This window comes from Dendrobates tinctorius, unplaced genomic scaffold (assembly GCF_039654945.1).
Source record: "Dendrobates tinctorius isolate UK_male_01 unplaced genomic scaffold, ASM3965494v1 ptg000208l, whole genome shotgun sequence".
Lineage (NCBI taxonomy): Eukaryota > Metazoa > Chordata > Amphibia > Anura > Dendrobatidae > Dendrobates > Dendrobates tinctorius.
Window position 1 is genome coordinate 5,981,184 of NW_027361875.1, and position 13,520 is coordinate 5,994,703.

At 48.5% G+C, this 13,520-nt stretch overlaps 1 protein-coding gene across 2 annotated transcripts in view; it reads left to right on the forward strand.

Moving 5' to 3' along the window:
• The first annotated feature begins 1,871 nt into the window (after positions 1-1,871).
• ZNF106 (zinc finger protein 106) overlaps positions 1,872-13,520 on the forward strand; it is a 118,024-nt gene continuing 106,375 nt past the window's right edge. For both annotated transcript variants that reach the window (XM_073554175.1, XM_073554176.1), the window contains exon 1: positions 1,872-1,983. The gene's annotated coding sequence lies outside the window, so the exon portion shown is untranslated. The remainder of the gene's footprint in view (positions 1,984-13,520) is intronic.

Below are 13,520 nucleotides of genomic sequence, written 5' to 3' on the forward strand. Positions count from 1 at the left end.
TGAGCTGTGGACCGCAGGTGAGGGGGAAGTGGGACATGCAGTGATTATACGACCTGGATGTGATACCGCCGACCATAGGTGGGCGGAGCTTATTAAGGCGATTGATTAAACGGGGGTTATTTATATCCCCCTTGTGTGACTGCCGGCTATGCCTAGCATCATCACGGCATCCGTATCATCTATTCCTCCTGATGAACCGTGCTAACGGGGAAACGCGTCGGGGTGGCCTCAACACACGCTAAGTTCTAATTGTTTATATCCATATGTTCGGCTTTATTTAAGGCTGTGTGCACACGATGCAGATTTGCAGCGGATCCGCAGCGGATTTTATCGCTCAGAAACGTTGCATATCCGCATTGTGATGTACAGTAGCCTTAAAATCAATGTAAAAAAAAACGCTGTGCAGACGCTGCGGATTTTTTAGGCGCGGTTTTCCCGCGGTACAAAATCCGCAGCATGTTACTTCTTTTGTGCGGTTTTCCATCTCCCCTGTCACCAAATCCGCAGGGGGAAAACCGCAGTGGAAAACCGCTCAAAAACCACAATAAAACCGCAGGAAAAATGGAAGAAATCCGCAGGAAAAATGGAAGAAATCCGCAGGAAAAATGCAGGTCATTTGACCTGCGGATTTCATCCATTCTGCGCGGAAAAATCCGCAGGGCCAAAAAGTACGTCTGCACTCAGCCTTAAGCTTTGGTGTTCTTATGGCTGAGGAGTTATTTCCTTGGATACCCTCAAGTGTGGTGAAGTTTTATTGACTATTGGGGGATATTTTTATCTATTGATTGATGATTATGCTGCCGTATCTTCAAGATTAATTTATCAGGTATTTGCCATTGATGCAGTTGGTGGCGTTTTTTTGTGTGTGTTTTGTTTTTTTGTCTTTTGTTCTTGTCTGCCAGTCCTAGGTAGTGAGCCTACCTTAGGAAATGTGTTATATAAGGATCTATTCCTTTCATTTCTTTTCTATATTGTTTTCCCACCTATATTTATAGGGTTATATCAGGGAAGAGAGGGATAGCCCACGGTGAGTGGGGGCGCCAAAAAAATCGTTTCTTAGGGTGCCAACCTCCACGGCAAGGAAGGAGTCAGTTTAGGTATAGTGTAGGGTCTTGGCAGGCAGGATTATTGTATTTTTGTTTATTTTTTTGATTTTTTTATTACCCTTCACATTGGGTTAGGTGTTTTTTCATAAAGAAGATTTAAAACTATTGCTTTTGAGGGAAATATATGTTCACTGACTGCACGTTTGTGACTCGATTCTCTTCCGGTTCTGTGCGGGGAATGGATGAGAATCTAGTTGGCACGCGGAGACCGACGGTAACGGAATCACAGTCACGTGACCCCAACCCTTTGAGATGGAAACTGAGGGGGATCCTAACAGTGAGTATATTGCACACTGTTACTATTCGGCAAACTGCGTTTCCTGCCATTTACCCTGGAGTGGAAACCCCTTTAAGAGACATAGGATGGGATCTGTATTACTTTACATTGGACTGGGATCCACATTTATTTTTTTGGCCTGTATTGATTTTTGGGGGATTAGGTCTGGGTGTCTGTATCAAGTTAGGAACCGTGTTATTGGGGGGGATTCAGGACGGGCTCTTGTATCCGTATGTTGCTCTGCCGTCCCGGTGTCACCATTTGTCCCGCGCATGCGCAGTTGTCGCTGCCCAGTGCCTGCTGTTTGCGCCACGGTCAGGTGAGAGATGTCGTTCTGCTGTCCCCACTCACCGGGTGTGAATAAAAGAATGTGACGAGAAATCCTAGGACGTGAGGCATTGCGGGGGGGGGGAGAGGTGTCTCTGGAATCCCAGTGTGACTGTTTTTATTTCGGAAGAGTCTGGTTGCCATGGTAACGGCGCTGTGGACGTCGCCATGTTTTTTTTGCTGTGCAGGTGACCGGAAGCGGAAGTCGTTGGTTGTGTCGGTGAAATCGTACAGGTCTGGCTGGCGGGAGGTGTGAGGGGACGGGGCTGTCAGGTGAGTGGCGGGGTCCGGTATGTAACGCGTCCTGTCAGCTACAGGGGGCGCTGTAATGTTGCCAGTATGTGTAGGGGGCGCCTGGGCTGTGTCACACTGCTCTGCCGAGGGCACTCGGGTCACACATCACGCGGGAATCCTGTCACTGGGGTTTCTGCACCTATTCACAGCATTGCAAGTTGTTTTGTGCAGTTTTTTTTACAGTTGGTATAGAAGTAAGAAGTGCAAAGTGCGGCCCTGATAAGTAACGGTTCCACCCCTAAAATTAGACCCTTTAAATGACAGTGGGCTACGACCCTGGATCCACGGCGGTCCGACAGAAGTGCGGGCAGTGACCGCAACTCTGCTGTGGTTATATCCTCAGCTCTGCTGCGGCTCCTACTCTGCTGTGGTTACAAACTCAGTTCTGCTGCGGCTCCTACCCCGACTCTGCTGTGGTTACAAACTCAGTTCTGCTGCGGCTCCTACTCTGCTGTGGTTACAAACTCAGTTCTGCTGCGGCTCCTACTCTGCTGTGGTTACAAACTCAGTTCTGCTGCGGCTCCTACTCTGCTGTGGTTACAAACTCAGTTCTGCTGCGGCTCCTACTCTGCTGTGGTTACAAACTCAGTTCTGCTGCGGCTCCTACTCTGCTGTGGTTACAAACTCAGTTCTGCTGCGGCTCCTACTCTGCTGTGGTTACAAACTCAGTTCTGCTGCGGCTCCTACTCTGCTGTGGTTACAAACTCAGTTCTGCTGCGGCTCCTACTCTGCTGTGGTTACAAACTCAGTTCTGCTGCGGCTCCTACTCTGCTGTGGTTACAAACTCAGTTCTGCTGCGGCTCCTACCCCGACTCTGCTGTGGTTACAACCTCAGTTCTGCTGCGGCTCCTACCCCGACTCTGCTGTGGTTATATCCTCAGCTCTGCTGCGGTTCCTACCCCGACTCTGCTGTGGTTACAACCTCAGCACTGCTGCGGCTCCTACCCCAACTCTGCTGTGGTTATATCCTCAGCTCTGCTGCGGCTCCTACCCTACTCCGCTGTGGTTACAACCTCAACTCTGCTGCGGCTCCTACCCCTACTCTGCTGTGGTTACAACCTCAGCTCTGCTGCGGCTCCTACCCCGACTCTGCTGTGGTTACAACCTCAGCTCTGCTGCGGCTCCTACCCCTACTCTGCTGTGGTTACAACCTCAGCTCTGCTGCGACTCCTACCCCGACTCTGCTGTGGTTATATCCTCAGCTCTGCTGCGGCTCCTACCCTACTCCGCTGTGGTTACAACCTCAGCTCTGCTGCGGCTCCTACCCCGACTCTGCTGTGGTTATATCCTCAGCTCTGCTGCGGCTCCTACCCCGACTCTGCTGTGGCTACAACCTCAGCTCTGCTGCGGCTCCTACCCCTACTCTGCTGTGGTTACAACCTCAGCTCTGCTGCGGCTCCTACCCCTACTCTGCTGTGGTTACAACCTCAGCTCTGCTGCGGCTCCTACCCCGACTCTGCTGTGGTTACAACCTCAGCTCTGCTGCGGCTCCTACCCCGACTCTGCTGTGGTTATATCCTCAGCTCTGCTGCGGCTCCTACCCTACTCCGCTGTGGTTACAACCTCAACTCTGCTGCGGCTCCTACCCCTACTCTGCTGTGGTTACAATCTCAGCTCTGCTGCGGCTACTACCCCTACTCTGCTGTGGTTACAACCTCAGTTCTGCTGCGGCTCCTACTCTGCTGTGGTTACAACCTCAGTTCTGCTGCGGCTCCTACTCTGCTGTGGTTACAACCTCAGTTCTGCTGCGGCTCCTACTCTGCTGTGGTTACAAACTCAGTTCTGCTGCGGCTCCTACCCCTACTCTGCTGTGGTTACAAACTCAGTTCTGCTGCGGCTACTACCTACTCTGCTGTGGTTACAACCTCAGCTCTGCTGCGGCTCCTACCCCTACTCTGCTGTGGTTACAACCTCAGCTCTGCTGCGGCTCCTACCCCTACTCTGCTGTGGTTACAACCTCAGCTCTGCTGCGGCTCCTACCCCTACTCTGCTGTGGTTAAAACCTCAGTTCTGCTGCGGCTCCTACCCCTACTCTGCTGTGGTTACAACCTCAGTTCTGCTGCGGCTCCTACTCTGCTGTGGTTACAAACTCAGTTCTGCTGCGGCTCCTACCCCTACTCTTCTGTGGTTAAAACCTCAGTTCTGCTGCGGCTACTACCCCTACTCTGCTGTGGTTACAACCTCAGCTCTGCTGCGGCTCCTACCCCTACTCTGCTGTGCTTACAACCTCAGTTCTGCTGCGGCTCCTACCCCTACTCTGCTGTGGTTACAAACTCAGTTCTGCTGCGGCTCCTACCCCTACTCTGCTGTGGTTAAAACCTCAGCTCTGCTGCGGCTCCTACCCCGACTCTGCTGTGGTTATATCCTCAGCTCTGCTGCGGCTCCTACCCTACTCCGCTGTGGTTACAACCTCAGCTCTGCTGCGGCTCCTACCCCTACTCTGCTGTGGTTACAACCTCAGCTCTGCTGCGGCTCCTACCCCTACTCTGCTGTGGTTACAACCTCAGCTCTGCTGCGGCTCCTACCCCTACTCTGCTGTGGTTACAACCTCAGCTCTGCTGCGGCTCCTACCCCTACTCTGCTGTGGTTACAACCTCAGCTCTGCTGCGGCTCCTACCCCTACTCTGCTGTGGTTACAACCTCAGCTCTGCTGCGGCTCCTACCCCTACTCTGCTGTGGTTACAACCTCAGCTCTGCTGCGGCTCCTACCCCGACTCTGCTGTGGTTACAACCTCAGCTCTGCTGCGGCTCCTACCCCGACTCTGCTGTGGTTATATCCTCAGCTCTGCTGCGGCTCCTACCCTACTCCGCTGTGGTTACAACCTCAACTCTGCTGCGGCTCCTACCCCTACTCTGCTGTGGTTACAAACTCAGTTCTGCTGCGGCTACTACCCCTACTCTGCTGTGGTTACAACCTCAGTTCTGCTGCGGCTCCTACTCTGCTGTGGTTACAACCTCAGTTCTGCTGCGGCTCCTACTCTGCTGTGGTTACAACCTCAGTTCTGCTGCGGCTCCTACTCTGCTGTGGTTACAACCTCAGTTCTGCTGCGGCTCCTACTCTGCTGTGGTTACAAACTCAGTTCTGCTGCGGCTCCTACCCCTACTCTGCTGTGGTTACAAACTCAGTTCTGCTGCGGCTACTACCTACTCTGCTGTGGTTACAACCTCAGCTCTGCTGCGGCTCCTACCCCTACTCTGCTGTGGTTACAACCTCAGCTCTGCTGCGGCTCCTACCCCTACTCTGCTGTGGTTACAACCTCAGCTCTGCTGCGGCTCCTACCCCTACTCTGCTGTGGTTAAAACCTCAGTTCTGCTGCGGCTCCTACCCCTACTCTGCTGTGGTTACAACCTCAGTTCTGCTGCGGCTCCTACTCTGCTGTGGTTACAAACTCAGTTCTGCTGCGGCTCCTACCCCTACTCTTCTGTGGTTACAAACTCAGTTCTGCTGCGGCTACTACCCCTACTCTGCTGTGGTTACAACCTCAGCTCTGCTGCGGCTCCTACCCCTACTCTGCTGTGCTTACAACCTCAGTTCTGCTGCGGCTCCTACCCCTACTCTGCTGTGGTTACAAACTCAGTTCTGCTGCGGCTACTACCCCTACTCTGCTGTGGTTAAAACCTCAGTTCTGCTGCGGCTCCTACCCCTACTCTGCTGTGGTTACAACCTCAGTTCTGCTGCGGCTCCTACCCCTACTCTGCTGTGGTTACAAACTCAGTTCTGCTGCGGCTCCTACCCCTACTCTGCTGTGGTTACAACCTCAGCTCTGCTGCGGTTACTACTACCCCTACTCCGCTGTGGTTACAACCTCAGATCTGCTGCGGCTCCTACCCCTACTCTGCTGTGGTTACAACCTCAGCTCCGCAGGGGCTCCTACCCCTACTCCGCTGTGGTTATAACCTCTTCCCGCAGCGGCTCCTACCCCTACTCCGCTGTGGTTACAACCTCTTCCCGCAGCGGCTCCTACCCCTACTCCGCTGTGGTTACAACCTCAGCTCTGCTGCGGCTCCTACCCCTACTCTGCTGTGGTTACAACCTCAGCTCTGCTGCGGCTCCTACCCCTACTCTGCTGTGGTTACAACCTCAGCTCTGCTGCGGCTCCTACCCCTACTCTGCTGTGGTTAAAACCTCAGTTCTGCTGCGGCTCCTACCCCTACTCTGCTGTGGTTACAACCTCAGTTCTGCTGCGGCTCCTACTCTGCTGTGGTTACAAACTCAGTTCTGCTGCGGCTCCTACCCCTACTCTTCTGTGGTTACAAACTCAGTTCTGCTGCGGCTACTACCCCTACTCTGCTGTGGTTACAACCTCAGCTCTGCTGCGGCTCCTACCCCTACTCTGCTGTGCTTACAACCTCAGTTCTGCTGCGGCTCCTACCCCTACTCTGCTGTGGTTACAAACTCAGTTCTGCTGCGGCTACTACCCCTACTCTGCTGTGGTTAAAACCTCAGTTCTGCTGCGGCTCCTACCCCTACTCTGCTGTGGTTACAAACTCAGTTCTGCTGCGGCTCCTACCCCTACTCTGCTGTGGTTACAACCTCAGCTCTGCTGCGGTTACTACTACCCCTACTCCGCTGTGGTTACAACCTCAGATCTGCTGCGGCTCCTACCCCTACTCTGCTGTGGTTACAACCTCAGCTCCGCAGGGGCTCCTACCCCTACTCCGCTGTGGTTATAACCTCTTCCCGCAGCGGCTCCTACCCCTACTCCGCTGTGGTTACAACCTCTTCCCGCAGCGGCTCCTACCCCTACTCCGCTGTGGTTACAACCTCAGCTCTGCTGCGGCTCCTACCCCTACTCTGCTGTGGTTACAACCTCAGCTCTGCTGCGGTTACTACTACCCCTACTCCGCTGTGGTTACAACCTCAGATCTGCTGCGGCTCCTACCCCTACTCTGCTGTGGTTTCAACCTCAGCTCCGCAGGGGCTCCTACCCCTACTCCGCTGTGGTTATAACCTCTTCCCGCAGCGGCTCCTACCCCTACTCCGCTGTGGTTACAACCTCTTCCCGCAGCGGCTCCTACCCCTACTCCGCTGTGGTTACAACCTCTTCCCGCAGCGGCTCCTACCCCTACTCTGCTGTGGTTACAACCTCAGCTCTGCTGCGGTTACTACTACCCCTACTCCGCTGTGGTTACAACCTCAGATCTGCTGCGGCTCCTACCCCTACTCTGCTGTGGTTACAACCTCAGCTCCGCAGGGGCTCCTACCCCTACTCCGCTGTGGTTATAACCTCTTCCCGCAGCGGCTCCTACCCCTACTCCGCTGTGGTTACAACCTCTTCCCACAGCGGCTCCTACCCCATCTCCGCTGTGGTTACAACCTCTTCCCGCAGCGGCTCCTACCCCATCTGCGCTGTGGTTACAACCTCAGCTCCGCAGGGGCTCCTACCCCTACTCCGCTGTGGTTACAACCTCGGCTCCGCAGGGGCTCCTACCCCTACTCCGCTGTGGTTACAACCTCGGCACCGCAGCAGCTCCTACCCCTACTCTATTATAGGATTAGCTCATCTTTTATAGAGTTATGATTCCGGAAAAGAACTAACAAAAATAGCACACCATGTCTGGCAGAAATATTAGTAAAAATGAGTTATTGTTTGTCAGAGATATTGACTTTGATATGGATTATTTGAGGTACTGCTTTGATGCTACAGTTGTCAAATAAATCAAGGTAAACAGGTTGTCCTTGACAGAATTTTCTGAAATAACAGAAGAATGGTACTTTTAACACAGAATAAATCTGTCCTATTGAGGTCAACCATTGCTGCAAAAACAGTGCTTATGTAGACACAGATGATAACCACAGAAAAAGTATATAGGACATTTCTTATAGGTTCAGGAGTTCAGATATTAATCATTTCTTTAACATTATGTGATTATGTTTCTTAGTGGCACACATCCATAGTCCCATAATATCTCTGACCAAAACATTACCTTGACCAGCAATAATATAGGGTCATGGTGGATGGAGGAAGATTTCTTATAGGGGAACTCATAAGTCTGGAAAGCTACATTCTAAAAACAAAGGGTTAAGAAGCAGAAAAATTGATGTGTAGATCTTTGGGGACCGAGTAAGTAGCTTCATGCGTCGTCTTTTCACAGGCTGTGTATAAATCATTTCTTCCGGGCCGACTGCAGGTCTTCTAACCCAAACAGCCTCATATCAGATCTATGAAGCTGTTAGTTCGGGACAGGAGACCTGCAGCCCTTAAAGGTGTTGTCTCCTACTTTAATAACCCTTTTTCAGTTGCTACATTCCCCTATGTAAAATTATTTTATGCTCCCCTTTGGTGCCAGTGTCATTCCAGCGATGCCGGGGTCAGGTGTTCCAGGTCTTGTGGGACATTGTCACGTGAGCCCTGCCGCCAATCGGGCCGCTTCACTCTCCCCTCCTTCAGACATAACTGACAATCTGGGGTAGTTGGAGAGCAGCAGCTTTCGCTGCTTCTGGATGTCAGTTTCGTCCAAAGGAAGTGAGAGTGAAGCAGCTGATGTTTGGCTTACAACATAACTATGCCATATGAGCCTCGGGAGACCCGATGCTGACATCGCTGGGAACGGCCATAGGGGCACGTCGTATAGGCTATTATTTTACACAAGGAAATATTGCAGTTGGGAAGGGGATGTCCAAATAATGGACAACCCCTTTGAATGTACTGTGAAATGCAGACATGTGAAGCTGGCCTTTTAGGCTCATTCAGACGTCAGTTTTTCATTTGAGTTCTGTGCGTGATATGGATATCACTCGTATGTAGTATACTCTGACACTGTTCATATGTCCAATTTTTTTTTAGCAGAAACATATATTTAAGGCTGGAGTCACACTTGCGAGTGTGATGCGAGAAACTCGCGCGTCAATTCCCGGCACTCGGGATCGGAGTGTGCGGCTGCATAGAAATACATGCTGCCGCACTCTGGTCCCGAGTGCCAAGTATTGTTGCGAGAGACTCGCAAGTGTGACCTCGGCCTTATATTGATCCTAGCGTTGTATCAAAATCGGCTATGCATTTAAGTGGGTCCATTAAAAAAATTGGACTGTGCATGGATGCTATCGCGGTCCTCTAAATATTTCTATGCAGCTGAGCGCTCCGGTCCCGAGTGCTGGGTATTAAGATGTGAGACTCGTGCAAGTCTCTCGTAAGTTTGACCCCGGCCTTACTTGTATTTTATTGCTCCTTTAGAATTTAGGAGTTCAGTAAGTGGTATTAGTCACTGACTGATATTTGCCAATCACCGTTTTGGACCTCTCTTTTTACTCCTAAGCCCAATATGAGCAGTGATTTCAATGAATAAAATTAAATTTTATTTTTCCCCACACAAATTTGGATATCGTTCTGAGCGCCTGATGCTCTATAAGGTGCACATCGAACTGCATGGTCATGATGAATTCCCTTTATTTGACCAACATAGAACAGTATCAGCGGAATTATAGTGAACTATATAACTATAAAGTATACCAACTATAAAATATATGGGTATCAGAAATTGGTGTCACATAATGAATATGATGTGGCCTCATATTGCAAACACAAATCCAGCGTGCAGAGAGAGGTCAGAAACCATATGTCATTATTGTAGCAAATGTAGTAATCAAACAGGTAGGTGGCACACCCAATGAAATAGTTGGGAAAGGTGCACGTTCTGGAGCAAGCCACTGAGCTTTTGTAGACAAATAGAGTGAAGGAACTGCACAACTGAAGGCACTTGGATATGCTTCAGATAGGATTTATTGTTGTCAGTATTTAATTTCTATTGGTTACGCCATGGTGAGCACGTTGATGTGGTGAAAACCCTTCATCAGACGTATAGGCTATATTCAATGCATATAGTTGAAAGAGGTTCAGGCTGCGGAGTGAGATTCCCCCAAACAAGGGTAATCAGGATCCAACTGTGTCAAGGCCTTGTTGTTCCTGTTTGGATGAATTCCACCCCGCAGCCTGGGCCCCATTGGCTTATATGCATTGAACATAGCCTATATGTCTGATGAAGGGTCATGTTCAATGCATATAGGTCAAAGGGGTCCAGGTTGGTTTGAATGGCTGCTCTGACGCGATACAGATGATCATCAGCTGCTGATTGGTGGCAGCAAACCCATGACACAACAATGTTACATGATGTGCCAGGAGCAGCCGACGTTCCTAGAACGGTGCCGCTGCGAAACGTGTTTTATCTTTTACATAGGTGAAGTGATTATGTTGCGATTGTCCAGCAGTGGACAACACATTCAAGTATTTTATTTTTTTATATTAATTTCTTGAGGCATGTTTTAGCCCCTTTTACCAACCCAGACAACTCCTTTAGGAGACCATACTCCTAGGATATTTACCTACATTTCACTCTTTATTGGGTTACAAATTGAATATCAAATGCCACACCATAAAATACAATGCTGTGGTTGAGATTTCATAGGACTCCATCCACAAGCTGGTACCAAAGACAAAATCCATCATAGATTAATGGCAGCATACCCTCAAAACCTGTGGATTTCCAGGGGAAAAAAAACTGCCATCCACAGCTCACATAGTGCTGTAAATGATGAACCGTGAGATCGGGTGACGAGTGACGCATGTACGATTTGCAGTGTGTGCTTCTATATTTCCCTATTGTTTATTTTGGCAATATCACATAAAGTAGCGGGCTCTCAAATCAAAGTATTAGACATTACTGTTGTGTATTTGAAGATAATATGCGGCTTATGTCACTGCTGTCATTATTGACAAATATTAAAATTTGAGTCCTTGGTGGTTGATACCCTTTAATGGCTAACTGAAAAGATGGTAACAAATTGCAAGCTTTCAAAACTATTCATGTCTCTTCATCAGGCTTGGAATAACACAAAATCTGAAGTCGCATATTTATGCACAAGGCACAGGAATAATGCAATAGATAAGACAAGTGACGTGAAGCAGAACTATCAGCGTGGGAAGGGGAGAAACCGTTGTGGCCATAAATATTGGAACAGTTCATAGAGAAGGAATTTGAAAGTTTGAGGTCCCGTCCATGATTGTGATGCCTCCAATTGTCCAATGCAGGGCTGTGGAGTCGATAAGCCAAACCTGCGACTCCTTAATTTCCATGACTCCGACTCCCTCATACCAGAGCTGTGGAGTCCCACAGTTATGAAAATAAAGAAAACTCTTTGAATGAGAAGGTGTGTCCAAAATTTTGGTCTGGACTGTGTATGTGTGTGTGATATATATATATATATACATACACACACACACAATAACTTATCTCAGCTAAGACAAAGCCTAGATCCTCAGGCTACATTCACATCATGGGTGAAGCCGGGATCAAACCTGGGGGGGGGGGCAGAACCTCATACTGCACACCTCAGCTGCTGCCGAACCTCATACTGCACACCCCTACATTTGAATATAAAGCATGCACCTTAAGAAGATGCCCTAAAACCTCAAGGAAGAGAAAATATGCCCCTGAGGACATCTCAGATTCCAAACCCGAGTCATCGGTTTCAGCAAATTGGAGGGAAGAGGGTGAATTAACCCCAACCCAGACAGAAGATGAGAAATGGTTCTTTTCCTCAGACAATATGGAGGAACTGCTCCCAGCAGTCAGGGACACAATGGGAGTAGAAGAAGATAGACCACCCCGCTCTGGTACCCCTGACGAAGCCACTTAGGGTGGCGACACGCGTCGGGTCCTAGGTCTGCCTGGTTTTACTCCACATGGGTTCCCTTTGAAGATATTACTAATTTATGCCTTTTTTCCTGGGTGGCTATCTTAGCCCATTTTTTTTTTCTACTCTCATGTGCTCTGTGTCTGCTCTACCACATTGTTTATTCATAGTGCCTAGTTCTTGATACTGTGGACTCTGCTTAACTATACTTTGCAGGCTGGCCATTTAAGCCTATTTCTAAAACTTTGTGCACTATATATGGGGGTGGTAGCCATCCTTGGTAATATGTTTACATTCTGATTGCACTCCATGTGTGCTCTGCTGTGCAGTGATTTCTAACCATTACTATGGGTATTCTCATATAGGGCCCTTAATCTATTTTCTATGTGCTTATATTTATTCAGAAATCAAACTGCTTTTTGTATGGGCACTGAATGTACCTTATATACTCAGTATTTAATGGTATGCTGTTTATATGATCTTAGGGTTTCTATTTAAGTTACTATGTTGTGGAGTAATTGCTTCAGGTAGTTGGCTTTATTATAAGCCTTGTATTGTCTGCATATATGTCACGTGTGACTATTTTAATGTGTTTTTATATGTTTTGTGCTTGTCTATCTGTGTTCAATAAAAATGAATTGATTTTATGCTAGTCCATGCCTTGAGGTGATCCCCTTTTGTGGCCTATCTCTTTCTCTTCTTTATACTACTACGTTGTTTGTATAGGCCGTGGTTGGATCCGTTCAGTTCAAATCTGTGGTGCCCCCTCTTTTGATTTTGTTTGCAAACATGTCTGGTACCAACGCTTCAAAATGGAATCGATAAAGACCACGATACCATTGATCGGAAAAGACTTTGCCATGGCCACCATAGATCTCCAAGAGGCCTATTACCACGTACCCATCCATCTCATTGGCGATGTCTAAGGTTCGCAGTCACTCTAGACGAAGAAGTGCACCACTTCCAGTTCGGCACCCCGAACATTTACAAAAATAATGTCAGAAGTGGTAGCATTCTTCAGAGGAAAGGACATATGTGTCGTCCCTTACCTGGACGACCTCCTTGTCATGGCTCCTTCCAACACCACTCTAAGACAACACCTGCAATCAGTCCTGCAGACCCTGGCATCCCTGGGCTAGATGGTAAATTGGGAAAAATCTGACCTGAATCCCTCAACCAGGGATTCAACCCTCAATCCTCCTAGATTCCCAGAACCAAATATCCTTTCTTCCGTCCACCAAGCAGGTAGGCGTGAGATCCAGGGCTGTGGAGTCGGAGTTAGTTTTGGTCGGAGTCGGTAGAAATGTTCCGACTCCAGCTTTAAAAATTTTTTATTAATATTTCATAATTGAACTTTCATATGAATTTTATAAATGTTACTCAAATATATATGTTCTATCAAACTATGAACAACAGTGATAAGCAGTTCTGATGGAGATAGAGACATTTCTTACTTCTTGTGTGTCACTGTTCTCCACTGCCCTTATCTAATCTTATACTTGGTTAACCTCATGCTGCCCCAACCCCCCTACTTACAATGTATGAAACTGAAAGTGAAAATGTGTTGCAAATTCTTAGTAGTAAAGCTCCTCCTCTAGACTAGATCATACTAGGTGTGCGTCTTCCAAGCATCTCACAGCTGCCTGCTACTCAGAAGAGGAAGACTGTAAGAAGTATTATCCTTTCAACAAACTTTGCATCAGTTAACTGTGAGTACATGAGGAATAATAACAGTATTACTGACCACTATATCAGTTGTACGACCTGGCAATGATTTTGTACAATTGTTTTTAGGAAAAACAATTGTCATTTGGATTGTGAATGCAGAATTAAAAACCTGAGAATGTCAAAGAAGCATCACATTAAATCAGCTGTATTTGAACAT